The sequence below is a fragment of the Streptopelia decaocto genome, assembly GCF_964273445.1.
Source record: "Streptopelia decaocto genome assembly, chromosome: 15".
NCBI classification, from domain to species: Eukaryota; Metazoa; Chordata; class Aves; order Columbiformes; family Columbidae; genus Streptopelia; species Streptopelia decaocto.
Window position 1 is genome coordinate 3215117 of NC_138670.1, and position 25623 is coordinate 3240739.

The window sequence follows — 25623 nt, forward strand, 5'->3', positions numbered from 1 at the left end:
CACAGATTATAAAGAAAGAGAGAGGCTTCAGCTCCAGAAATGCTAAATGGCTGGAGCAGAGACACCCCGCAATGCAACATGGATAAAATCGGTTCTTTATCTTCCAAGATAATTGTATCTTCGAGAGGAAGATTTGATCTGCTGCTCTGCTTCACGAGATGCTCAGCCTGCCAGATGAGCCCTTACAAACAGGGACTTGAACTGCACCGAAGGTGCTGCCCAAAATTGCCGGAGGCCCAGCTGTTCCAGGCACGGAAGGGCAACGTTTCCCAGCACATCAGGCTCCTTTGGGGCCATTTGACTCGCGCTGCTGATGTTTATGTTCACGCCGAGGTGTGTGCCTGTGCTTACATTTCAAGCCGGGTGACATAAGGAGACTGGGTCTGGGCCTGGAAAAGTCCCTCTGCCCCGCGGCAGCGCAGCTGTTTTGGGACAAGGAATGCCGTGAGCTGCCTGTCCGCCCCCGGGGAACCGCTGCTCGTGGAGATGTGGGAAAAGAGAAATAAACTGCGGGGAGGGAGAGTGGTGGGGAACCCCCAGCTCTGCTTGCATTGGCTGCTGGACCGTGGAGGGAGAAGCTGAGGTTTGCAAGATGCTTTTGCAGCTTTTGGGCTCATGCATCATCCGCGGCAGGGAGGGGGTGAAAAAATCAATATTCTTTTTTCACCAGAAAGATTTATTAATGACAATTAATGGTCATTACCATTATAATTATTAATGACAATTAATGGTATTGATATACCCAGTGGGACCGGTGAAGCGGGGAATGCCAACTTAGCTGATGGCACCAGCGTAGCCAGTGGCACCCATATAAATATGGAAAGGGGGAGTGTCAGGAGGATGGAGCCAGGCTCTTCTTGGTGACAGCCAGTGACAGGACAAGGGGCAATGGGTGCAAACTGGAACACAGGAGGTTCCACTTAAATTTGAGAAGAAACTTGTTCCCGGTGAGGGTGGCAGAGCCTGGCCCAGGCTGCCCAGGGGGGTTGTGGAGTCTCCTTCTCTGCAGACATTCCAACCCGCCTGGACACCTTCCTGTGTAACCTCAGCTGGGTGTTCCTGCTCCATGGGGGGATTGCACTGGATGAGCTTTCCCGGTCCCTTCCAACCCCTGACATTCCGTGATTCTACGAGCCCCGCGGGGCTCCCGCGCTCGAAGCTGCCGGCGCGGGCGGGCGCGGCCCCTTTAAGGCGCGCGGGCGGCGCGGCCCCGCCCCGCCCGGCCGCCGGGGCGGCTGTGGGGCGGCCTGAGGGACCGGCCGCCGCCTCCCGCCGCGCCGCGCCGAGCCAGGGCAGGGCAGGGCGCTGCTGGGCCAGCGCTGCGGCGGAGGGGCGGCCCGGCCCGGCCCCGCGGGCGGGCGGACCCACCGGCAAACCGACGGGCGGACGGCGAAGCTTGCGGGGGAGCAGCCCCATGGCTCTGGATTTATAAACACGGCGCAGATGGCGGGGCCGGGCCCCCGCGCTGAGCGCTGCCCCGCCGGCCGCTGAGGACGGAGCGGCGGCGATGGGGGGCGGCAGCCGCCGGCGGGATTAGGTAAGGCGGGGGCGGAGGGGTGCCCGGAGCGGGCCCGGGGCCGCTGGGCTGTCAGGCCGGCGGGGGGGCGCTCCCGGCAGGTGGGGGTGCGGGCGGCCGCCGTTACGTAAAAATGAAAACGTGAAATGTGCGGCTGGAGCTGCTCGCGGGGGGACAAACTTTTGGGTTTTTTTTTTATTTCTATAACCCTCAAGGGAAAGCGCTGCCCAGGGAGCTGCCGGATTTGGGGGGCTCGGGGGGATCCCTGTGCTTTGCAAACTAGCGGGGACACCCCCTCTTCGGGGTGGGGGCACCCAAAGAGCCTTTTTTTTTTTAACCTTCCCCTCTTTTTTTTTTCCCTGCCTTCTTTCAATTCTGCTTTATTTTCCTCCTCTTGCCCCACGCACGCTCGTGGAGCGGGGTTTTCACGCTGGCCCCGCAGCATCCCGGGGGTTGCGCGGCGGGGGTCCGGCCCCGCTCAGCCCGGCGCCCGGCGCTGTGTCACCGGGGAACCGCAGAGCTCGCTGGTTTGGCCATGGATGTGGAGTTTTAGTGGCAGGCGTGTAAATATTTATGGTGGGTAAACAGGGCCGGTGTCTGCAGGCAACAAGTGTACGTTTCTCTAAACCCCAGCTGCAGTGTCTGGACTGATTGCTTTTTTTTTTTTTTTTTTTCTGTCGGTTCTTCTAATTTCCTGTTCCCTCTTCTCCCTCGGCCCTTCCTCCTGCTCTCTTGCCCTGACAATGCACAAAGAGCAGGCTGCAGTGGGTGCAGGCAGCTGCCTGCCATGTGGGCTGCTGCCAAAGCCACTGAAGCAGCAAAACCGCCTGGGCTCTGGCCCTCCTGGGGCTCCGCTGCCCCGGGCCGAGGGGCTGCGGTGACCCCGTAAACCCACCCGCTGCTTTGAGCCCCGTGGATGTCCCTGCCCGCCGTGCCCGCAGCGCTCCTGCCCGCGCCCCAGGCCGGTCTGCTCCGTGAACTTTGTGGTTTGGGTCAGCTGAAGAATTTGCCCGAGAGGACGGTGCTGCTGGAGGTGATCTGTGCAACGGGTGTTTCCTAACGCCGCCCTTTTGGTTCACGGGCATTTATGGCTTGAGCTCCTTCTGCGGCCTCTCCCTTGGTGTTCGCATGAAGCAAAGGTTGGCGCTCTGAATTGCCTGAAAACGGCGGGGTTTTGCTGAATCTGGTGTTTTTAATCTGACTTTGGATGTGATGTTGTTCTGCTGGTATTGCTTGGCTGCGTGGGGTGAGAGGGTTGGTTTTTTTTTTCATTTAATGTAAGGTTTTTATCAGCAAGGTTAAATTTTAGTTTGCCATGTGCTTTAGAGATACTACTGATTCATAAAGGGAGGGAACGCGAGTTGGGACAACTGGGTTTTTCCATCTCCTCTGAAAGTGGCAAGAAAACTCCTGGAGGGCTTTAGTGAGGCTGTGCTTTCCCAGATGGCTTTAGTGAAGTTGTGCTTGATTATTTCGCTGCTGACTCGTTGGGTGACCCTGGGACCGTGCTTGGTCTGCTGGCTCTGCGCAGAAGCCGTGCCTTGGGTGGGGAAGATGGTCAGCAGGGCTTGCAGAGTGTTTTGAGGCTCAATCCCAGGATTCTACGGGAGGGAATTTCTCTGTGTGACAATATTTTATAACTTCAATTGAGTAAGTTTCAGTATGAGAGAGACTCTTGCAAAACCCGTTGGGTTTATTGAAAGCAAATGCACTCAACCCCCAGGTTGTTGTTGCCAAAAGGGAAAAAGTAGAAGCTATTTTTGGTGTGAGAGAGGAGGGGGGCACGCACATGTCTGGGGCAGGAAAACACTAGTACTTTGTTCTTCTGGCTTCATGTGGGTGGTGGTTTCTGTTGTTTAGTCGTGTGTTTCTGCCAAGTTGCAAAACATACCTGGTTCTGAAAATGCTGCGGAGGTCAGGGCCGGCTCCATGGAGCCGGTACCGGGTCCGTATGGGAACGCCGCCCACGCCGGCATCTCCAGCGCTGCAGAAGTGGGTGGATGCTTCTGGCTTCACACCTTTGAGCGCCAGGGAGCTGACTGGCGTTTTTCTTTCGCGACAGGATCTGGACTGAAACCATAAACTTGTTTCACGCAAGCCACCGAACAGCTGCTGCTTGGCAATACCTTTCACTTGCTAACGGCTGTGGTTGGATTTGAACCAAGATGCCTCGAGTGGAGGTTGTGCCAGTCCCAGGAGCCAGGCTGTGCTAAATCCGAAGAGGGTTTGGTTCAGACTGTGTTCACATCTTGTAATTAGGAGGTCCAGTCTGGCAAAGGCGGTTTTGTTATGATTGGGGATGAAGGTGTGTGCATGCAGCTGTGCTGACAGCTGTATGTGTTAAGAGAGCTGTGCGTCTCATCTCTGGCAGCTCTGGGCTGTGCTGGCTGGAATTGGGTCATAGGCAATATCTTCATCTTTTGTGACATGGCTATTAATTATTTGTCCCCTTGATGGCTCCTGGTGCCCCCCTGCTGCAGGTTCTGGTCATTAGTGGCCTCTGCTGAAATACAGCCCTGTTTGTGGTCAGGTCATCCTGGGAGAAACCTGCTTGAATTCAACCATAATTTACAGCTTTGATATATTGTCATCTTCACAGCTCGTTGGGGAGGAAGAAAGTTACGGTCTCTCTGGTTTCTAGATGAGTAGGTAGGAGCGGAGAATTAAATCAGTGAGTTTTCAGAAGTGGGTTTTGGCCGGTGGATTTGAGCCGTTGTGAAGGGGCAGAGGTTTGAGAGGGCCTGTGTTTGGGGTGCAGTACTACCCATCCCTAACCCGATGCCTGGTGATCTGGTTCAGAATGAGGCACGTCTGAAAAATCGAGGCTGAGGAGGTTACATCAAGTTCAATGTGTCGGAGCAAGTCTGCCGTGGAGCTGCTGAAGAGGAGTCTCTTTCCCCATGAGTGCTCTGCTCGTTCTGCGCAAGGGCTTGTTACTCCCAGTGGCAAAATACCGCTTCCCTCCTGGGTTGTGTGCTGTGAGCAGTGATCCCCAAATGCAGACCGTGCATAGATGCAGGGGTACTTGAGCGTGGAAAGCTGGGGCGATGTGTTGGTGAAAGGACTGTTATCTCTGTGCAGCTGTTTGGGCCACCTGTGGCTCGCTTTGGTCGTTACTGAGAGATTTCAGTGGAGAGCAGAGTCAGCTGTAACAGATCTAGAAACGAGGTACAGCAGTGCCTGGTTGCCTCTGTGATTAGTGACTGAAGGCTGCTTAAGGATTTGGGCATCATGAGGTTATGGATTCTCATCTACGATGCAGTGGCGTAGGCTCTTGCGTGGCTTTGAAGGGCCCTTGCTGTGTATTGACATAGGAAAGTCGCAGAGAATTGCTGGTTGTGGCTGGACTTGTGCTGGCACACAAGGTGTCAGGGTCTCCCGACCCAGGGAGGGTGGGTTTTTGCATCACAGAGGAAAATGAAAATGTGTATCATTTCATGAGCGTGGCTAGAACAGAGATGCTTCCTAAGAAAGGATTGAAGCTGGGAGCTGGAGGGCATGGAGGTGCCTGTAAGAGCCTGGTCAGATGGAGGGATCTGGTGGGAAGGGGAGGACAGAAGAGCAGAAGGAAATGAGTGATCTGGCAGTTTTGGGAAGTGAACCCTGACCTGCCCACGAGGCAGCAGCGGGACTCTGCTGGGAATTGAGAAATCTGGGTTGCACCCCTGGTCCTGCTGCCCACCCCGCTTGGCACTTCCCTTCTCAAGGCCACCAGTTCTCCCTGCCAGCCCGCAACTGGAGGCTCTCTGGGGTGTCAGCTGTCCCTTATAAAAGGTGAGGAGAGGATGTTTCTTGTTTTCTGCTGCCTCTGCCATCTACACTTTTGAAAGTTCAGAAATGGGACATGGTTGTGGCTGGGCAGGCAGGAAGAGACACTGATTGCTGCGGATCCAGCTTCTAACAGTGTGTGCGTGGCTGTTGGTCCCACTTTGGCTTGGAGATGTCCAGAGAGCAGCCCTGCCTGTGGGGAGAGGTGACCAGTGGTGGCACTGGAGGAAAAGTGGTAAAAAGGGTGCTGGGTTGTGGCTGTGAGTGTCACCACAGCGGTGGGGTTGGGGCATAGAGGGGACGCAGAGCGGAGCGGTGGGCACGGCTGTGTGCCTGCTGGGGGGCACGGAGGACGCTGATAACGGCCAGTGCTCTGAAGTGCTTTATAGCTGTGGAGCGCTGAACAAACATTAATGAATGTAAAGGATAGCAGCTTTGTCTAGTTACAGAGAAGGGAAGTTAACTCCAAATTAACTTTATGATCCGTGAAACTGAAGGTTATTTAAAAAAATAATAACATAAATGGAAGCGCCGAAGTTTTCCAGAGTCGCTGAGTATGCTGCTTGTTGTTTAATGCCTTCCATTTTTTCACTCCCAGTTCGTGTTTTTGGCTCAGGAACAAATTACAAGCGATATCAGCTTACGCTTGGATTTGAACCCACGTTACTCTTAGTCAGCTGAAATATTTCCCCTTATCGCCGCTCCCATAATGTTTGTTTTAGACCGGATAGCATCGTGGCTTTTCTGCTAGCTGTAGGGAAGAAGCCAGTCTTTGAAACAGCCCGGCACCTTGGGAAGAAATTATGTTGGAGCTGGTTTGGTTTCTGCATGAGGTACAGCTTCATTTTCCACCGAGAGCTTTATGCAAGGCTGTATCCCAGAGCGGTTTGCAGCGTTAAAAACCCAGGAGGCAGCAGATGGATGAATTGCTGACGGATTTAAAATCGTATGACAATCATAAAGCATCCAGACGTGAGGCCAAGGCAGGAGGAAGGTTGCAGGGGGAGGTGGAAGCAGAAAGGTCGAGGAAGTTATTCTGGGCAGGAGATGTGCAGGCGGAGGCGGGCTCCAGGGGTTCAGCCTACACGGGGAAGGGAAGGTCTTCAAGAGGAGGGATGTGGCGAGGAGCATGTTCCCATCAAAGGGCAGGGAGCCCTCCATGTCCTGGCCCGGTGGTGGGAGGAGGAGGATGATGAGGAGGAAGGGGGCCAAGTCCAGCCTTGCAGCAGCGGTGAGGCCAGGAGGAGCGGGGCAGCCCTGGGAGGGGACAGTGTGGCACGGCCCAAGTGTTTTCCTCCGGTGGAAAGTGGTCCGAGGGCGAGTGCCAGCACGCGGGGAGCCAGGGGACGGTGCGTTATTGTCTCTGGTAGCGGCAAGTTCGACCAGGGCTCCGGTGCATGTCAAGGGAGGGGGAGCCGGCAGGATTTCCTCTCCGCGGCACTGGTTCCCGGCTTAATAATGAACCAAGCAGGCTAGGTTTATCCTTTCATTGTGGAAGAGAATTATTTACATAATACCACTCGACATAATCTTTATTTAGCATTGTTTCCCCAGCGCAGCACGGGATAAGGGTGGTGGTGCCCAGAAGTGCAGTTTTGGCCCAAATATGTGGCAAGTTAACCCTTACCGTCTGGGTGTGCTTCTCCCTGCCCAGGCAGGGAACTGCCTGTAAACTTAAGAAATACTCTAGTGGTGGAACCATCTGTCATGTACTTTTTTGGGAGTTTTACATTTTCTAAACCCGTTTTCTGCAGGCTCTGGGCTGGTGCTCCGTGCCGGTACCCGAATTCTTCTCACCAACTTCCTCAGCATCACACTTAAGGTTTGTCCTGTGCATGTTAAGGCAAGCGAGTGGTTTGTATTGTGCTCTTCTGTGTCTCCAAGTTGAGGAAGGCAGAAGGAAAGAAATGTGTCAGCCTGTGGGTGGGAGATGACAGGATTTGGGAAGGTTCCTGGTGCACATCAACCCATCATCTGTGATCAGCCCCTGAGGACTCACTGTCTCTCAGGCAGGTTTCGCCCTCCCCAGGGAGTGTGTAATTGCAAGATTTGGAGGCTTAGGTGGTTGTATAAGGAGCTGGGGCCTGATTATTGTGGTGCACGACAGTGAGGGACTGACTGAAGCCTGGGCTGGGGTTTTGGTGGGAGAGGGAATTGGTGAGTGGGATGCAGGCAGAGCCAGCTTGCAGAACAGCTGCCTGCAGCTCCAGCTCTGCGGAGCGGGGTGCGAGGCGTCATTCCGCTGCGCTGCAGGACCTGGGGGCTTCTGGCGAGCTGTGGCGAACAACGGAAAGTTGGCTTTCTTCTGAAAAGATTTAGAGAGACCTTATAAAATGACTCCAACAGCTCCGTTTTTATAGGAGCAGGTCTCAGCTGTGTGATACTCGATCACTTCGTAAATAGCTCCGTCTTTGGCCTCTGCAAGCTGCTTGAACGCACCTCCCAGCGCTGCAGCAGCGCTGGTTAGCACATGGTTTATTGGTGGCAGCACCTGGCTCATGTAGCAGAAGCACTTTGCAGCTCCGTGTAAGTGTTTACTGCTGAGCTCGCCCGATGTTGCAAGGAGCTGGTTTTGTGAAGGCTGAGAGTCCCCGGTGATTTACACTGGATGACTCGGGGGTGCACACACGGTCCGCGCTGGACACTGGCATGTGGTGGCCTCTCCCGTCAGCCTTGCTGGAGGGCCGTGCAGATCCCCTGTCAGTTTTGTGCTGGTGGTGTGGATGTTACCCAATCAAGCCTGAAACTTGCTGGAACAAAGGCAACATGTTAACACCCTCCTTGAAGTGATTACACCTGGCTGGGTGAGTTTGCGTTGGATCGGCGCTCAGACGTGTGACTGCAGTGTTCCCCATCCACTGCTCGAAGCCATAAAGCTTCATCTACTGACTCGTCAAGCCCTTGCTGTTACCGTCATGAGATTCAGGATATCATGTGGTATGTAAATCTTGGGTGTGTAACAGAATGGTGGTGTTTTCTATCAGAAGTTTCTCCAGTCATTTGGCTAAGAATGTTTTTCCTGCATCAGGACCTTGAATAACTGCGTCCCCTTTTCTGTGGCACAAGAGTTTGTTCTGTTTGGCAAAGGGGATGACTCCTGTTGGAAAGACTTCCTTGATCAAGCGTTTGTTTTTCTGCAGGTACCATGTCATATAATGCCATTAATAAACTTTTCAAGCTCTTATCTTGAAAGCAGTTACAGCTCTTTTTGTTCTTTGCTGCAGAGCTTCAAGCTCATGCCAAAGTCTCAGCTTCGTTTCTAGGTCACTGGTCTGCCCTTTCATTTCCCCCTCACACTGAAGCTGGCCGCCTTGTTTTGATTTGGTAATATGTGAGGTGGTGTCCACAGACAAAACCAGGCAGGCCAGTGAAATTCATGTTTCCCTGCAGCCTTGTTCCTGTTGTGTGTGTGAGTGAATAATAATTTCCAAATGCTCGACCAGAGGTGATGAAAAACTGTCAAAGAAATAAAATGCAGCGAAGTCTGCGTTACAAGAATCTGTGTTTCCAGCGTTTTGAAAAAAACCTCTCTGAACTGGCAGTGGAAAAAGCCTTCAATAACCTTATGTAAGGCTTTATAGTCTTAACTAAATGTCGCTTATTTGGGAGGTGCAGCGTGTGCAGGACGTTGTGCGGGGCCTGGGGCTGGTAGCGCTGCCGTTCTGCCTTTGCTCTGCAGTTTTCGGGGTCCGAGCAGCCGCTGAGATGGTTTAGCACGCTGTGGCCCAGGCAGAGCTGGGCTGTGGGCTTGTGGCTGCAGCTGCCGAGCGTGACCGGCCCAGGGCAGAGGGGTGAAAGGCATCGCTGCAGCGCCAGGGGATGCGCGAGTGGGTGCAAAGAGCTGAAAATCCTGCTGGGGAGCAGCGTACGGCGTCTGTTTCTTGCCCTGAGCAAGTACAAGTGTTTGTTTTTTTACTCAGCTGCAAGACAATGGATGTTCAGAGGTTTTTATGCCACTCCGGTGTTGGGACCGTGAAGCGGTTGTCGTTGTCATCAGTTAGATGCGTTGAGCATCTTTATCTTTGGAGCAAACGATTCTGCTGACATCATGTATAGGAGGTGTCAGCCAACCCTTTTTTCTTTTTCCTCCCTATTTTTCTAAATTCATTTGTAGGTTTTAGTCTTGGCTTTGTGTTGCTCCCTTGACAGGGCAACTGCTAAAAAATCTGTTGTGTGTTTGGTTTTTGATGTCTACATGTCTGAAGATGCCGTGGTTAGAGATGCACGTAAAGAGCTGCTGTTGTTTTAGTCCAGAGCCCGGGCAGCTGCCAGCAGCGTTCCCCAGGGCTGTGCTGATGGACAGAGAAACGCTGCAGGATTTTGGGTTTTCTCCAGCATTATGAAACAAAAGTAGAGGGAGATGTCTGTGCATACCATAAGGGTTATGTTTTTGCTCCATCTCTCTGGCTGTGGAAAGCTAAGGTTTGCATCTTCTCCGCTGAGACTGGTGTTCGTGAAGCCTAGAGCACTTCTACGAATGTCCTCAAACTCCGCCAGCAGAAAGCTGAGATGTGGTGTTTTGTTTGCCCAGCGGTGGGGGAGCCGTGCTGCTGAAGCAGACTCAAGCATGCAAGCTCCCTGCTTGCTCCTGCCAAAAACTGTGTGAGTTTTGCTGTCCGTTTCAGCGAGACGAGGACTTCAAGCTCCACCTGTGGCTTTATGTTTTTCTTTTTTTGCATTTTGCCCAGTTGTGCTTTTTGAACGTCTGTGGATTTCTTCTTGGCAGGAGGCGTTACTCCCCACACAATGTGTTATTGTGTTTGTCTTGCTCTAGTTCCTTGTTTCATGCGGAAACACCTTGAACCTTTGCCGGAGTTGGAAGGCTGCGCGCAGCCGGAGCCCCGGCTGCAGGCGCGGGGCTGTTCCGGGAGGAACGCGTCTGGGCACGAAGCTTCGGCCTCGAGTTACCCGCTTGCCGCTTCAGATGTTAGACGCGTTGGGCTAACGCAGGCACTCCCCTGCGTTTTGATCAGGCAGTCTACACGTACTTATTTTTGTTTTATGGAGCCTCATCCCCAGGGTAAAGTCGGCTGGAGTCAGAAGTGAGTGTTCACACTTGCCTTTGTGAACTTCTTGAGTGTTTTGCCAATTAATTCATAGGTAACCGAGGCCAGAACACCTACTGTAAAGGACGTGGCCAGGAATGCTGCTAACCTGGGGCTGGATCGTTTCTTCGCTCATTCCAGTTTTGCATAAACTTGATAAGGGTGCCTGTGCTGTCGTGGCTCTTCGCCGTCTGCTGCGCGGAGCCTCTCAGCGGGCAGAGAAATGTCTGAATAAATACAGCAGCTTCGCCGTGCAGTCTTGCCAAGTCAATTTAGCGTGTACGTTGAGGAGGCAGAACAATTAGTTCTGGAGACAAATGGGTCTTCTCTGTGTTCTGTGCTCCCGTCACACAGCCAGCTCTGAGTGTTGCGATAAGCGTAATGGTGAAATCTGTATTAAGCAACCAATTAAGGCATCTGCAGAAGAAAGGGGGGGGAAGCAGCAGCTTAACATTAACCTGCTGAGGAAGGTGAAGTTCAATTGTATCTCATAATGGGTTTGGGTCCGTCAAAAAAGAATGATTTCTTCAGCCTCTTTCACAGCACCTAGCTGACTTCTTTTAGGCTGTATTTTTGGGATATGAGGGCATTGTCCAATCACTTTTTGAACAATGCCCTCAGACACAGGGTGTGAATTTTGGGGCTGTCGTATGCAGGGACAGGAGTTGGATTCGCTGATCCTCGTTGGGTCCCTTCCAACTCAGGCCGTTCTGTGATTCTGCCCCCCGATTTCAGGCTGGCTGTCCCTTGGCTCCCCATCTGGTCGCGGCTCCGCGAGGCTCCGGGTGAACAGAAAACATGAGAGGGGAGAGTCCTTTTCCAAGAGAGTTTAAATCTGCTCTGCCGCGGGAGCTTTGCTGAACTGCAGGTTGCTGTTTCTCTCCCACTTCTTTCCTCAATCTGCTGCTCTTTGCTGGCAGCAGCGGTGGTTTGTGCTGCTGTGCTCTGGTACGTGGATGAACGGGTGTTGCAGTGTGAAGTTGGAAGTAACTGACACGATGTTGATTGTAATTGGGTGGAGTGTAGCTAATGATACTTAAAATATTTGTTAGTTTGGGGAAATGCTGTAACACACAGTGGGCTTTTCTCAGGCACTGGAACAGATTAACAAGATTCAGCTGTATTTGCGATGGTGTTTGGATACAGACAGCTTTCTATCACTTCTTTGACAGGCAGGTTTTGAATTTTTAAGAGGAAACAGAACATGTTTTTGTTTCTTCTCCCACTCAAAACCAAAAAAAAGCAAAACCAGGTGGGGGCAAATCTCTCATGCATTCTGTTTATTTCTGCGTGCAGATGCATCTTCTTGATGTGTCATTAACCTGGTTGCTCTCTGCTGCTATTTTTAGCAACCTTTATGATCTACGGACAAGAAGCTCCTCCAGTAAGTGTTTGTAAGCAGCCCAGCCTGCCCTGGGGGGTGTTTGTGGTGGGATCCCCCTCCCTGCCCACCCGGGGGGCCCGGAGGAGCTGGACGCGGGTCCCCGTCCCCAGTCCCACACAGGGAAATCTGTGTAAATCATTACTCCTCAGTTCCTGTGACCATGGTAACCGGCTTGGTTACATCAAACTTGACTAATTAACCTAATGGAGAGTGGTTTCCAGGCTGAGTCTCTCCCCTCGGATTTCAGAACAGAACTTGTTTTGTCTGATCCACCAGCCAGCGCTGACTTTCTCAGGGGGGTTTCTCGAGCAGGTTTCTTTCCTGGGTCGGTATGAGCTGGGGAGGATGTCTCGGAACTGGACTGACATCTCAGGGGCTTCTCTTGCTGTGCATTCCCCTCTTGTTTTATAATCTCTCAGATTCCCAGGGGAAGAAGGTCCCAAACTCAGACGGGAAAAACCTGCTCTGATTTCCTCCTTGAGCTGCGTAAGGTGAAAGCAAACGCTTTTCTGCATCTTTTCCGTACTGCACTGTGGGATCTCTGCCACCCTGACTTTTGCCGATTAAAATCCGCTCAAATCCTGAGGCTTGAACCGAAACGGCGCATCCTGGAGATGTCTGCGCTGTCCTCATCTCAGTGTAGGGGTTAAGGCGTCTCTATTTTGCACAGTTTCTCCTGGGTTTAATTATTGTCTCGGTGATTGGAGCTGCAGACTGCAGCAGGGACTGGAGAGTTCAGCCTCAATGAAGAGCCGTCCTGTGCCAGCGCTGCTGTTCTCAAGTGTCTCCAGCAGTCCCTCCGAACACCATGTGATGGGTTCGGCCGAGAAACCCGAGTAGGCAGAAAGCAGCAGTTTCTGGGATAAACCTTGTGAGTGCTTCTCAAAATAGCCTGAAAGCAAGGGTTTGCTTTCCACAACCGCTCCTGCTCCTTCAGACTGGTCAGAATTTTAGATGGATTACTAAATAGTCCTAACCTCAAAAAGCATGAGTTGTGTGCGTGGTGTTTTGTTTCTTTGTTTTTGTGTTTTATTTTTTTCTTTTTTGATGCTGCTTCTGGTGTGTTTGAACTTAAAGGATTTGCATTTTCCTGTCTTTTTAGCCTTAATTGTAAGTACTGGGACCTCCCTCGCTTGCAGTTCCAGCTTTTTACGTTTTTCAGCGAAGCTGAATTTGCTGTGCAGTTGGTGACCTCAGGTTTGACCCTTTGAAACCTCTTGGGCAGCCCGGCAAACAAATGTGCTGTGAGAGGAGCGTGTGAGAGCAGCCTGAGCCATTACACTGGTCAGTCATTGACCGGGACTCTTGTTTTTCTTCCTTTGAAGATCTGCTTAATCATTGGCATCGCAGCCCCCACTGCGCTGGGCACCTGGAGGGGTTCGCTCGTCGCTCCCCGTGACGTCCCGGGTGACGTGGGACGTGGCGGGGGGGCTTTAGAGAGACCAGTGCTGTAATCAGGTTTTACTGGGGAAGAGATTGTCATTGATATCCCTGGGATTTGGCGTCTATATAAATACACGAGCCGAGCTCTAAGTGTGTAGTTCATGTCAGTTCATTTGCCTGGGAGCAGGGTAGGGAGCATCTTATGATTCTGGTCCTTCTGTGTCATTTCTATTTGCAATATAAAACATAGATGCTGATGAAGTGGGACTTGCTGAGAGTGATTCCCTGTAAATATTGGTGCAGCTGGATGGAGGAGGCTGCTTCAGACATGGCTGATTTAAAACTTTGCTGGGGCTAAAAACTGTGTGGCTAAAGCTGGTTCTATCACACTGATGGAAACTAGTGGCCGTGGGCATGGATGCCATGCAGGTGACTGAAAGCTTGTGAAGCAGCTCTGAAATCTCGTGGCTGTGATTTGGTTTTCCACCCTTACTTACTGTAATACCTCTGGGTGACACTGGCTGTTGAGGACGTGCTGTAGAATTCAGTTCTGCAGCTGAATTTGCATGGGAGAGATGAGAATCACTTCTTTTTGTTGGGGAAAGAAGTCTGTGTGAAATGCTTGTGATGCTTTCAGCTTGTGGTTTGGAAAACAGGGGAAAATTGGTAGTGAGGGCTGACTGGCATGTGGAGAGACGTGAGGTCCTGGCTTTCTGTGGGCCTTATTTCATGAACTTTCTTGTCCTTCACGTGTTTGCTGATGTGTCGGTGGAACTGAATTGGGTGGGGAAAAATGAGGTTTGAATTGATATCTTAAGCTGGCTCTCAGTTGCTTGGCTAAGGGTGATTTTTAAGCGAGGTTTCCAGGGGCATCGCTGCTGTTGCTGTGACTTCGGCTGCTCCGCTTGCCCTCCCGGACCGGCCGTCGCATGGACGCTGCAGAGAGCAGCGTGTTGGATGCCACCGGGTGCTCATCAGAGCCGTGCAAAACGCCGCTTCGGGTGACAGCGATTTGGGGTAGCTCTAGAAAAATCATCTTCTGCTGGTGGACAGTTCCAAACTTATTTCCCTCCACCCTCTGCCCCTTCCCCAAAACAAAAGAAGAGATGAAAGGATTCATTAGGAATTATTCACTGGGCTCTGCCGCCTGTCTGAGATCTGGCTGTCTGCGTTCATCCCCCAGCTCGGGGGAGGTCAGAGGCCGTCTCCCCGGGGAGGATTTGCTGTTGACTGAATTGCACTCTGTCATTATCCCGCTGGATAACGAATGCAGCGGCCTCATTGGCACTGGCTTCAGAAAAAAAAAAAAAGCACCGTGGTCTGCATGCGGCCTTGAGGCGAAAACCTGGGGAGAGCGGAGTGGAAAAATCCCATCTTGGGAGGAAAGACGCGGGAGGGAGCCAAGCGGTTCGCACAGCGGTTTGCTCGCTGCGGGATGCTGAACAGGTCTGTAGCTGCTCTGCACCTCTGCGTTGGCTTGTTCGTCCTCAGAACTTGGGGGTGGGGACACAAAAACCCCTTTTGATGGGGTGAAACTAGTTAGATTTGCTGCAGTTTTCCTCAGTGGAAAACGTGGCGTGCTTGTGACACTTGAAGATCTTTTAATGAGATTTAAAGCATTCTTTTTGTTTGGTTGGTTTGTTTTGTTTTCAAATAGGTTTCCTGAAAGAAAAACATACAAATCCCCCTGAGCTAATTGGTGTGCGATTTGAATTCAGCTGCTGCCTTGGAAGAGTTTTTCCAGCAGCTGATCTGCAAACAACCTTTCCCGCAATGTTCTGGGTTGTCAGTCAGTGCTGAAGGATCTTGAAGTTGCTGGTGGGGAGGAGGGAGACGTGTTTTGTTTGATATGCTGCATCTTTTCATTGGGAGTGTCGTAAAACACTCAGACACACGTGAAAAAGGTCCTAGTGGACAGAGGCTATTGGAGGGATGAAAGTCTTTCCATCTGGAAACGACTGGGAGGCAGTTGTGGGTGCTGGAGCCTGTCGGGCTGGCTGGGGAGGTGGGTGGATCTGAAGGAAGTTTACATTTTAAGCACCAATTTCAGATGTTACCCACCACCTTGTGCCTTGATCTTCCGGCAGCTGCGGGCTCAGAAAGGCTTGAGGCTTTGCCCTTCCAGCACGGGGGTGGCCAGATGCAGCCCTGTGGAGTAAAGCGTTAAGCTTCAAACGTTGGCCTTTGTTGCCTTTAGGCAAAGTCAGTTCCCTGGAAGATGCTGCGATAAAATTGCCGGCCCAGGTAATTTGTGTCCTGATGACGAGCAGCAGAGAGGAGGGCGAGAGTTCGTGCCTCTGCTTATTGCCGTCATCCGTCTTGCCATCGGAAACTTATGAAATGGCCTTTTGTGTTACGGTGCAGGGCGTGTGAGTGCATATTTAAGTGGTTAGCAAATATATCCAGTTGTTAGATGGGATCAGATCACCGTCTAACAAATACAGGCAGTGATGGTTCACATCTGGATGTCCTGACAGTACAGCAGAGGAGGTGGTTGTCTTAATGAGTTTTAAATCTTATACCCAAAGCAGGGTAATAATTGAAATCACTGTTATTCTGCCACCAGCCTTAAAGGATGTGAAACTATCCTGTGCTGTAATAAACCAAAAAAACCCAACAAGTACAGCTGCCTGGGAAAAATTTAGTTGTTGCAATCCAGCGCAAGGTGTGTGGGTCTGGTCATTAATCAGTTTAATTGCTTTTGGGGGTCTGATCCTCCAGATCCTTATCAGTGCCAGAAATCCCCCTCAGAAGGGCGGGCGTCTTTGGGCTGGTGTTCAGCCATGCGATGCATGACCAAGTACAGCTTGTCGCATTGATGAACTAGGGCAGAAGTAGATCCTTTTATTCAGGCAGACCCGTATAAGCCTTCGGTACTCTATATAGGGCCCCAAATTTGCCTACGTTATAAATAAGTATGTGGCTGTGCGCTTGTGTTTCTTTTTTTAAGCTGAAGGCAACCCCTTAAGCTCTTTTCTGCAGGTCTGTTCAAGCTGGGGCATGGGGAATTCCTAAGAGGATTATCATGGTTTACTTGATACAGAACTTGAACTTGAGCAATGGCTTATCTTATCAGTGATAAAAGACATGGAAATGAAGTTTACGTAACCGAGGAGGCCTTGAACGTGGCTTTTTTTACATTCCCACTGGAATAACAGATCTCACCAGTCCTTCCCTGCTCACAGTTGCAGTGTTTTCTGTTATCTGGTGTGCACTGCCAAGGTACCGCTGCTGATCATTTAGCATTTATTTCCAAGGCTGCGTTTGGAGTGGGCTTCCAAAAAGAAAAGAAAAAGGGGTTGGAGGGGAAGGGCTGCAGAGGCTTAGCAGGAGGAGCTGGGCATTTGCTGGTTCTGCTGGAAAGCTTGATGTCTGGACTGGAGAGACTGGGGCTGGTCTTGGTTTGGTTGTGAGCTTCTGCCTTAGGCTGAGCTCAGCAGGGCTTTGGAAGAACAGCGGTGAGCAGACCCACTTAACTGGGGGTCTGTGAGCACAGGGCTCAAAGTTGTGAGTAAACTTGACCCTGAGAACCAGAAAAGGCGTGGGAATAGGTAAAGACGCCTTGTCTGTTCCCGATGAATTGGAAAAAGCAAACGAGCGGGGAGGGCTGGGATAACCTCTCTGGTGGCAGCGTGTGCAAGGTCTGTGCTTTGGAGAGGGAGATGCACAAAGCTCAACAAGCAGCTGTGGGACCAGGCGTTAGGAAGAAGAGAGGAGCCCTCTCACCCTGCTGGGTTTCGGTGGGTTTGCTCGCCCTGGTGTCCTACACCTGCCTCATCCGTGCTGCGTGGGAGCTCTTGCTGTCACAGATAGTGCCAATGCCACAGAGGTCCAGGCAGCGCCGTTCTTCCCGCAGAAGGACTCAGCAGACAGTCGAAGGCTGGCAGGCTGACAGCACTTACTAGAGGTAACCTTCAGGAAATGCCACCCGCAGCCCTCGCCGAGCTTGCTGGCTCCGGGCACATACACTATTTACACCAGGCTTCTCGAGTTTCCCTGGAGGCTCCGAGCCCGCAGCTGCCGCGCTGTGCTCCGCCACCTGCCCCGTGTCCTCACGCCCCAGCGCCGGGCGCTGGGCTCCTCGGGCAGTGACACTGTGCTGCAGGGGATGTTGACATCAGCTCTTCCTCCGTGCGTGGCACAAAGGTCATCTCCTTTGGCTCCTCAAAGAGGTGCTTGTGGCAACGTGCTTTTGGAGCCTTGGGTGAAGCCAGCACGGTGTTTTCACACTCGCACATGCAGCTCTTCTGTGTGAGCAGGTGACTTCCTCGGGTGGCTGTGTGTGGAGTGAAAAGCTAAGCACTAAGATGTGAAAACTTCCCTCAGGTTGTCTTGATGGTGGTTCTTCATCCCACATAGGGTGGGAGAAAGGAAATGTGATAATATCTTGTTCTGGTAAATGACAGTGCTAAACAGCAGCACCTGAAATACCTCGTGGTGGTAAAGCCTAGAAGGTGTAGGTGTGGGAGGCAGTGCTGGGCATGGCCAGGATGTTTGGCGCAAAGATGGGTCAGGTATTTGCTTCCTGGGAGAGAGACTGGGGAATGTATCTCTGCAGGGTGGGATTACGGGATGTGCCCAGGTCCTGCCTTGCTCTGCCCCCCCCCGAGCTGGTTGCTCCTGTGTCTCCTGCAGCCTGGGGAGTGACTTTCCCAGCAGCAGCTGCCTGGAGGTTGAGCTCAGGTTCAGTTGCCCATGTTGGTTCAGCCGCTTGATCCACCCACTCTCATCCTGCTGGTCGCACACAGAAATTGAGTGCTTGCTTGGTGCTGTGCTCCCTTCAGCAGAGGATCAGCTGTGATCCCTCCCTGGTGGATCTGCCAGGTGAAGAGCAGAAAGCTGCCACCTCCTTGGGGACAGCAGGAGCTTCGGGATGCTCCAAAGCCCTTTTTGGCATGTGTATTTGCAGAGAGGGAAGCCTTCCCTCCCCGCTACCTGGTGAACACTTACTGCATCAGAGGGGAACCCACAGAGGGGCATTAAAATCCCACTTTATTATTGTTAATTTCCAGTAATTATTCCATGAGAGGCTCGGAGCGACTCGTTGCTTGGACTCGCTCGGTGGGGAAGAGCGGGCCAGGCCGCCTCAAGCTGAGGTCCCTTGGCCGTGTCAGCTCTGAATCCCCTGCTCCTCTAGTGTGGATTTAATTTCCACGGTGCTGCAAATGCTTCCCCAGTGCCCAGCTATCAATTGAAAAGCAGTGGGGGGGTCTGCGGGGAGGGGGGGGTGGTGATGGTGGGGAATGACTTGTGGTCTCCATGGCAACCTACAGACGATAAATGGATCAATGTGCTGTTCTGCACCATCTGAAACTCAAGCAGCGCTGGCTAAATCTGGGGGCTGCCTTTGCCTGCCAGATCCTGCTGCGGGGCCATTAGTGAGAGCCGGCTCAGCACGAAAGCCTTCCCAGCACGCCTCTCATCGCCCTGTTCGCCGCGGAGTACGCGGGGGTTGTGCTGCAAACCTGCGGGGTTTGGGGTGTCTTTGGTGCCCCAATGCTGCCTTGGGGTTCGGTGCTGGTGTGGGCGACTGGCCAGGTGTCTGAGTCCCTGCGATTTTAGGGAGGGTAAAGAGAAGTGACTCGTTTCTCGTCCGCCGCTTCTTAAAACCTCCAGCTCTTTCTGTACGAGCACAGGGAGATTTATGCTTCCTGTTCTGTGAGTTAAAGGCTCAGGATCCTGGATGGGGTTTGTGTCGGGGTGATGGGTAAGGGCAGCTGCCTTTGTTCTTGCTTCTGGTGCTGTGGATAAACAAAAATCTGTCTTCTAAGCTGCTGCTCCAGTGTGTTCACAGTGGCCAGATTTACTTAACAAAAGAAAATATTGATCTTCCTCCGCTAGATTTCATAAAAACTTATCTTGGTGTGAAGTTTCCAATCTGCTGCCTTTTAAACAAGAATCTTCGCAGTGCTGAGGTCTCAGACGTGCTCTGGAGTCCCACCTGGCTCAGGGCTTCAACCAGAGGCTCCCCAGTTACAGCTGGGACCAGGGGCTGGTGTTTCTGAGCCAGCAGAAGGTGGGGGGGCTCGGCCCAGCCAGGCGTGAGCAGCAGCACTTTGGTCTGTGCTTTTCTGACCGTGTGATGGGATAATTCCAGGTGTCCCTCGGTGCTTTGGGTGCTGCAAATCGAAGGGGCTTTCTTTCGGTGTTGGAGGCTGGCTGTGGTGATGAGGATCTGTGCAGACAAGCTCAGGATCCGAGGTGCTGCTCTTCCACCTGGGTCTATCAATGCGTTTCCCTCACAAGGGGAGAAAAACTATTGCTTTCCATTTTACCAAGAGATGAGTTGCCAGAGGCTGCACCTGAGGCTTGTGATGGAGCTGGGAATCCTCGCAGAGCTCCCAAGTTCAAGTTTTCTGCCCAGACTTAAATCTGAGCTGAAAACTGGTATCTACAGGGCTCTTCTCACCTCGATTCCCAGATGCCTTTCAGGACGACTGGAGGGACTTGGATTCCTCAGCCAAGTCTGTTCGGGCAGGGATGTGGCTGCATTTCATTGCTGATTCGTGGTGTTAGGTTTGTAATTTTGTTAATGCGGACAGGGAGAGCTGCTGTCTGCAGTGGGGCGGAACATCCCTGGAGGATTGTGGAACCGTTTGTCCGATGTGGTTCTGTCTGTCCGGCTCTGCTGTCCATGGCGTGGTGGCCCGTGACACACTCAGGCACCTGTTTCAGAGATGGCTGTTGCTGTTTATAAAAGCCTGATTGTGGGACAGTCTGGCCAGATGACCTGAGCTCGTAATTCTGTGTGGTGCGGTGCTGAGATGTCCAAGAAATCTGCCATCTCTGTTGCCTTGTGAATAATTTATGGGTCTCTTGACTCCAAGCTCATAAAAATCGATAACTCTTCTTGGCTCTTTTTTTTCTTTGCAGCTGCAGCTTAGTTAAACTCTCCCATTCTTTTGAGCTGCTGATGTTGAAAGGCTGTGGCTTGTTCACTTACCTGAGCCATGTTTTCTTTTTGCAGCGGAATCGATCCAGGCTTTGCACAGGGTTGTCTGTCGCTGTTCTTCACCAGGACGCCGGGCTTGGCTTGTCCCCCTTTGTGCCTTTTGCACGGGCTGTTGAAAGTCTTTGGGCTGTCAAAACTTTGCTCCAGAGCTTGGGGAGGTCGACGCGTTTTACGTTCCTGCTCGAGCACTGTGGTACCAGCTAACAAGAGGTTAGAGCAGCTGCTGGGAGCGCCTGGCAGCAGCGTGAGGCCAGTTCCTGCCCGCAGAACTGCGGCCCCCTTGGCCAAATAATTTGGATATGGATATGTTAATTTATTCCTGTAATTTCCAGGCCTGTCTCTGAACGCTGAAGCTCTCTGATGATCTTTGCTCCCTGTCAGGCTTGGAAATGAAGCCTGAAGTGTACCAGTAACAGCTGTGCCCTCTGTGTTGGGTTATTATCCTTTCAGAATTTAATAACGTGACACCCCTTTTTACTGGATAGCTTGTCCTTCCCTCTAGGAACAGATCGATAACAGACCTTGTATCTGCTGTTTGGGTGTAATTGCTGGTGTCAGCTGATGTCTGGTGCTGTTTCTCCAAATCGTGGTGGGCTGTGGGGATTTTTCCAGGCTGGTGTCGCGCCACGTCCGTGAGCCTGAGATGAAGAGATGGTTTTGGAGACAAGTTTCGCCGTTCCCTTCTCTTTCTGCTTGTGTTTTGTGATACGTGGGCTGCGTGTTGGGGAGGGAGAGAGAAGAAACAAAGCCTCCAAAGCCGGTGGATAACTGTGTCTGAGCCGCAGTGCCACATCTGGGGGACTCCAAGGAAATCAAAGCTGACTGCTTAGCGATGCTCTGCAAAGCATACAGATTTCGGTAGGGTAGCTGTAGGTGGAGAAAGGGTTCGGCTTTGCCAGGGGAGCAAGCAAGAGGGCTCTCCATTGCAAACAGCTTATTCTTCCTGAGTCTTTAGGGTAATTGAAGAGGGTAATTGCTGTACTTTCATGCATCTAATCCACGGGTTGCCTGGGGAGGCAGGAGGAAATGATTCAAGTGCGGTGCAGGGGGTGTATGTAGTAAAAAAGAGAGGTTTACTCCGCGGCTGCTCGTCCCCTGCCTCGTCCTCCCTCTTCTTTGCTTGGGATTCCTCCTCCCTGGTTGCGGGGAGCCCTTGGGATGACTGGTGGGGTTCACACTGTTGGAAGGAGGGGCGGGTGAGCCGAGGGCTGTTTTCCAAGGGAGCGGTGCTTTTTTTAATGAGTGGGTTTGAGGTGAAGATTGTGTGCATGGAAATATAGTACTCTGAAAATAAATATAGGGATATGGTAACTATAAAAAGTCTGCAGTATCTAGAACGAAAATACTACTTTATAAATACTTCCTATCAGTGGGGTTGGCCTGTGTAATCCTGCAAGGAAAGAGATGCAGAGTGACTGGTGGGTGGCTCCATCCTGCTTTATCCCTAGACACAAAGTGCCATCTTAGATATGGTTATCTCTTGGTATTGCACCCTTAATCGGGGGCATAATATTAAGTTACGGTCCGTGTGGCTGGCTGGGGGAGCCCACGGCACGGCATTCCTGTCTCATTTTGCTCTGTGGCAAAACTCCCATAGATGGAGTCAAGGCTGGGCTCTTGTTGTGTGTATTTGTGTAATCACCCCGTCTCCAGAGAGCACAGAACTGCTGGGAAATGCAAACCCATTTCATTAAGAATACTTGATGCCCGTTTTCCTAGCCGAAAGCTGTATGCTGTCATGGGCATATTTTTGTTTATTTATAACACCTGCACTTACAGCGCCGTGCAATCATCTGGAGAATGGGACGACTACCTAAAACCACGGGGTGGGGGGAATATTTGGAAACATAAAACCTGCCCTGTGCAGCTGCGTGTGCTTCCACCGCCCAGAGCCGTGACCCGCGGTTGGCCTGTGCTGTGTACTGCACTTCCCCCTCTTTTTTTCTTTATTTTAATTTTCATTATTATCTCTATTTCTGTACCCAATTAAACTGGGAGGTGGAGGGGTGGGAGAGCGGAACAAGACAGACGGATATAATGGGGCTAAATCCTGCCCAGCTGTTTTCTCAGCAGCCATCTCCCTTACAATCCCAAGGAAATAAATGCTCCTCTCGAGGGTCCTGATGGTTAATGATGATTTGAAGAGCGCACACAAACATCTCCGCAGATGCAGCCTGCCCGCGAGATTCCGGTCGTGCCGCGAGCCCTGGGACCCCGCTCCTCCCGCATTCAGCGCCGTGATAAATCATTCATCGCCTCGGCAAATGCAATTCTCCTCTTCGCTCTGCACATAAACAGTTCAGGACCCTGAAGAAAGCCTGCATTTGTAGTTCTAGGAGGATGAGGCAAGCGCTGTGACAGCTGGGAGGATCTGAAATGAGAGTTACAGGAAGGGCTCTGAGCGCATGGCTGTGAAAGCAATTCTGTATGGATAGGTGTTCTGCTTTGGAGCTGTCCCAGGGTGATAAAGGGAGAATAGAGATGTGCTCCTCTCGTGTCCTGACAAATCGAAATTACAGCAGTGCTTAGCCCTTGTTTTGTAGGGATCTGGTTGCAAACATTGATCGCAATGTGCCTCTCGTGTTCAGGTGATAAAGGGAGAGGTGAAGAGGTGCTGAGGTGGAAAAACAGAACGACCTGGAGTCCTGATTGTAGTTGTGCAAAACGCAGGTTCAGGAAGGTCTCCTGGTTTGGGGTTTTGTCTGTGTTTTCCAGTTCGGGCTGAAGTGCGCAGCGGTTCGGCTGGGTTGGCGCAGGAGGGATTGCCCCGGCCCCTCGCAGCTCCGGCGCTGAGAGGACGGTCGCTGGGCTGGAACAGCTCAGCTCTGGCTGTTTCGAGCAGACATCCGGCCCTTCGACTTCACTCCCGTCTGTGAGCTCATTCGGGTTTCTGGTTATGAGTGTTGCACCGCGAGCTACTACAGGGAAAGGGAGAAACACACACGCACCTACACACGCTCTAGAAATATGTCAGTCGGGCTTGCTGAGAAACTCAAGCCCAAGCGTGACCTACTTTGAGACTGTTACAATCTGCAGGGGAATGCCCTCTGGATTAGATCAGCCTGATCCTATCAATTTGTGCTCCGGGCTGGAGGAAGCACTGACTGAGTTGCTTATTTTTCCCCTTTTGCACATGAAATGAGGGAAGACTTTTTTTTCCCTCCTAGCACTCAGACTTTTGACCAGCAGAGGTGTGCTTGGGAAGTACAGCAGCCTGGGCTCTGCTCTTCCAATATTGGTCTGTGTTGACACCTTTTAGCTGGGAGGCATCTGTACCATGGAACAGCAAAGTCCATCCTTGTTTGTGCCTGCCCCGGGATGCCTCAGCCGGTCTCCCCAGTACCCTCTTGATATTTGGCTCTTTCAATCTGTTTGTTTGGGTTTGTTCTTTTTGTCTGATCCGCTGCACTGAGAGACACTTTAATAAAATGTGAGAAATTCTCTAACCCTTGTCTTTCCCCTCCTGTCACCAGCCATTGTTTATGTAGGAGCTAGAAATCTTTATTTTTCCCAACTAACAAATTGCTTCCAGAGCTCAGCAAGGATGTGCATATCCACAGCAAGAAGGAAACAAACAGGGAGGCTGCATTTAATTTCAGTGTCTGCCAGCAAGGGGGGACCCAGCGCTTGCCAAGGAAAGATTTTTGGAATAGAGGTGCACCGCACTTAATTCTCCAGGAGACTTTCTGAAAAGAAAGAAGCTGGAATGGAAACAAAGCTCGCTGTGATGAAGAGAAATCGCGACCCGTTGGCCGGGAGTCGAGGCTTTGATTGCGGAGGTGGCTTCGCCTCGGGTGACTCTGGGGGGCTCTCAGAGAGGCTTTTCTCCCATCTGCAGTACCTGGCACAGCGAGAGGAGTGAGGAGCAAGGGGTGTTTGGTCCACTGGTGTGAATTGTTCTGCAAGACTTCAAAGAGATGTGGAAATACCTAATCTGTCGCTTTCAAAGGGAGGAATAAAATATTCTGATAGATTCTAAATGGAACCGCGTCAGCAGTGCCTCTTCCACCGATGCCTTTGAGCTGCTCGCTGATCTTTCTGATTGGGGTAATGCAGTGAGGAAGATACAGTATTCCCTCGAGGGGAGCAGCTTGTGAACATTACTGTTCAGTCAGCCTGAAAAGCTCTATTACAGACAGATTTAGACCCGTCTTTGTGTGCTGAGAGGCACAGCCTGGCTTCCGGGAGCGGGCTTTGTCTGGAGGACAGGTGCACGTTGGGCTGAATTATATTTACCCTTTTCATTTCTTGCCTGTACCACTTTCACCTGCTGTCTCGAGGAGGGGATTGGGGAAGGGTTGGAGCAGGCTGGTTATCTGGTCTGTGGGTCCCAGCAGCGAGACGTCTCTCCGGCAGGACCGCAGCATCGCCTGCACGGGCCCAGCTGGGGCTGGCAGCTCTCCAGGCTCCTAACGAGCCGTCCTCAGCGGGAAGGTGAGGGGGAAGCAGATTTGCAGACAGCCCAACTGGTATTGATTTTCTTCATTTCTCGCACGCCCCGGCAGGTTTCTCGGCTGTAGCCCAGCGGCTGTGGGTTGTGCTTGTGGGACTGGAGCAAGCTCGTGGTGTGGCTGTACAGCCATGGCGTTTCCTCGTATAGATCGTCAGGCTCAGTTGGTTGTCACTGCACAGTTCTTGGGATGATGTCATGTGGTGCAGAAATGGAAGGGTTGTGCCTGATGTTGGCTGCTCCTTTTGCTATCTTGTGTATTTCCATGCCCTGCCACCTGCTTTCAGCCCTGAAAGCCTGGTCTTGCAGTGAAACGCACTGAATACGGCATGTGGAAAAAGTCCCAGGAGGTCTCTATGTGTTCTTGGGAGCTGCTGAAGACACGTGGGGAAGATTAAAGTCAGGTGGATAAACCATCAGCCTCACTGACTGTGCTGCGAGGGTGTCTTCAAGGTTTCGTCTGCCTTTCCCGAGTGCTGCAATAGCTTGCACTGATCTAGAGGGGATGTCATGTAGGAGTTTTTGGAACACTATGAATATGGAAAAGGGAGACGATTTCCTGAAAGCACAGCACAGATTGTTCTCTGTGTCTCAGCTACGCTGGAGCACTTGAGAAATATCTTTTATCTCCATCATTGTGCTCTTCATGTCCATCCCTTGAGGAATTTCAGCAGGGCAGTGAGGATCGTACAGCCTTGGTGTAGCTCGAGCTGTTCTGTGCTTCCCTGTAGTGGACACGTCTCTTTGAGTCTTTGGGTATGGTGCTTCCCGGGTGTCCTGGAAGGACCACAGCATCCTGTCTCGCTCTGCAGGAGCCGCACAGCTGGAAACAGCAGCGCATGCTGCAGAGTAATTGCCGGCTGCTCACTGAGGTGCTGTGGGATTGGGCTGCATCGAGCAGTTTTAAGAGAGTTGGGCTGTAAACCCCCTGTACTGTGGCACGAGGGGGAGGCCACCCTTGGAGATAAGCGTGAAAATCCATCGCAGGGTGTTTTTGGTGCCCCGGCTGTGGGAAGAGAAGCAGGACCACTTCCCTTCATGCCTTGAAGCTGTGTATCTCTTCTTGGCACCCAGCAGGAGGGAGGACATGTGGGGCTGGTCCTGGAGTCGCAGCCTCTCCCATGG

The 25623-nt window shown here is 52.0% G+C and overlaps 1 protein-coding gene across 9 annotated transcripts in view; it reads left to right on the forward strand.

Annotated features, from left to right (window-relative positions):
* Positions 1-1270: 1270 nt before the first annotated feature.
* The window catches only part of NCOR2 (nuclear receptor corepressor 2), a 213224-nt gene continuing 188871 nt past the window's right edge, over positions 1271-25623 (forward strand). For all 9 annotated transcript variants that reach the window (XM_082066400.1, XM_082066408.1, XM_082066409.1 and 6 more), the window contains exon 1: positions 1271-1537. The gene's annotated coding sequence lies outside the window, so the exon portion shown is untranslated. The remainder of the gene's footprint in view (positions 1538-25623) is intronic.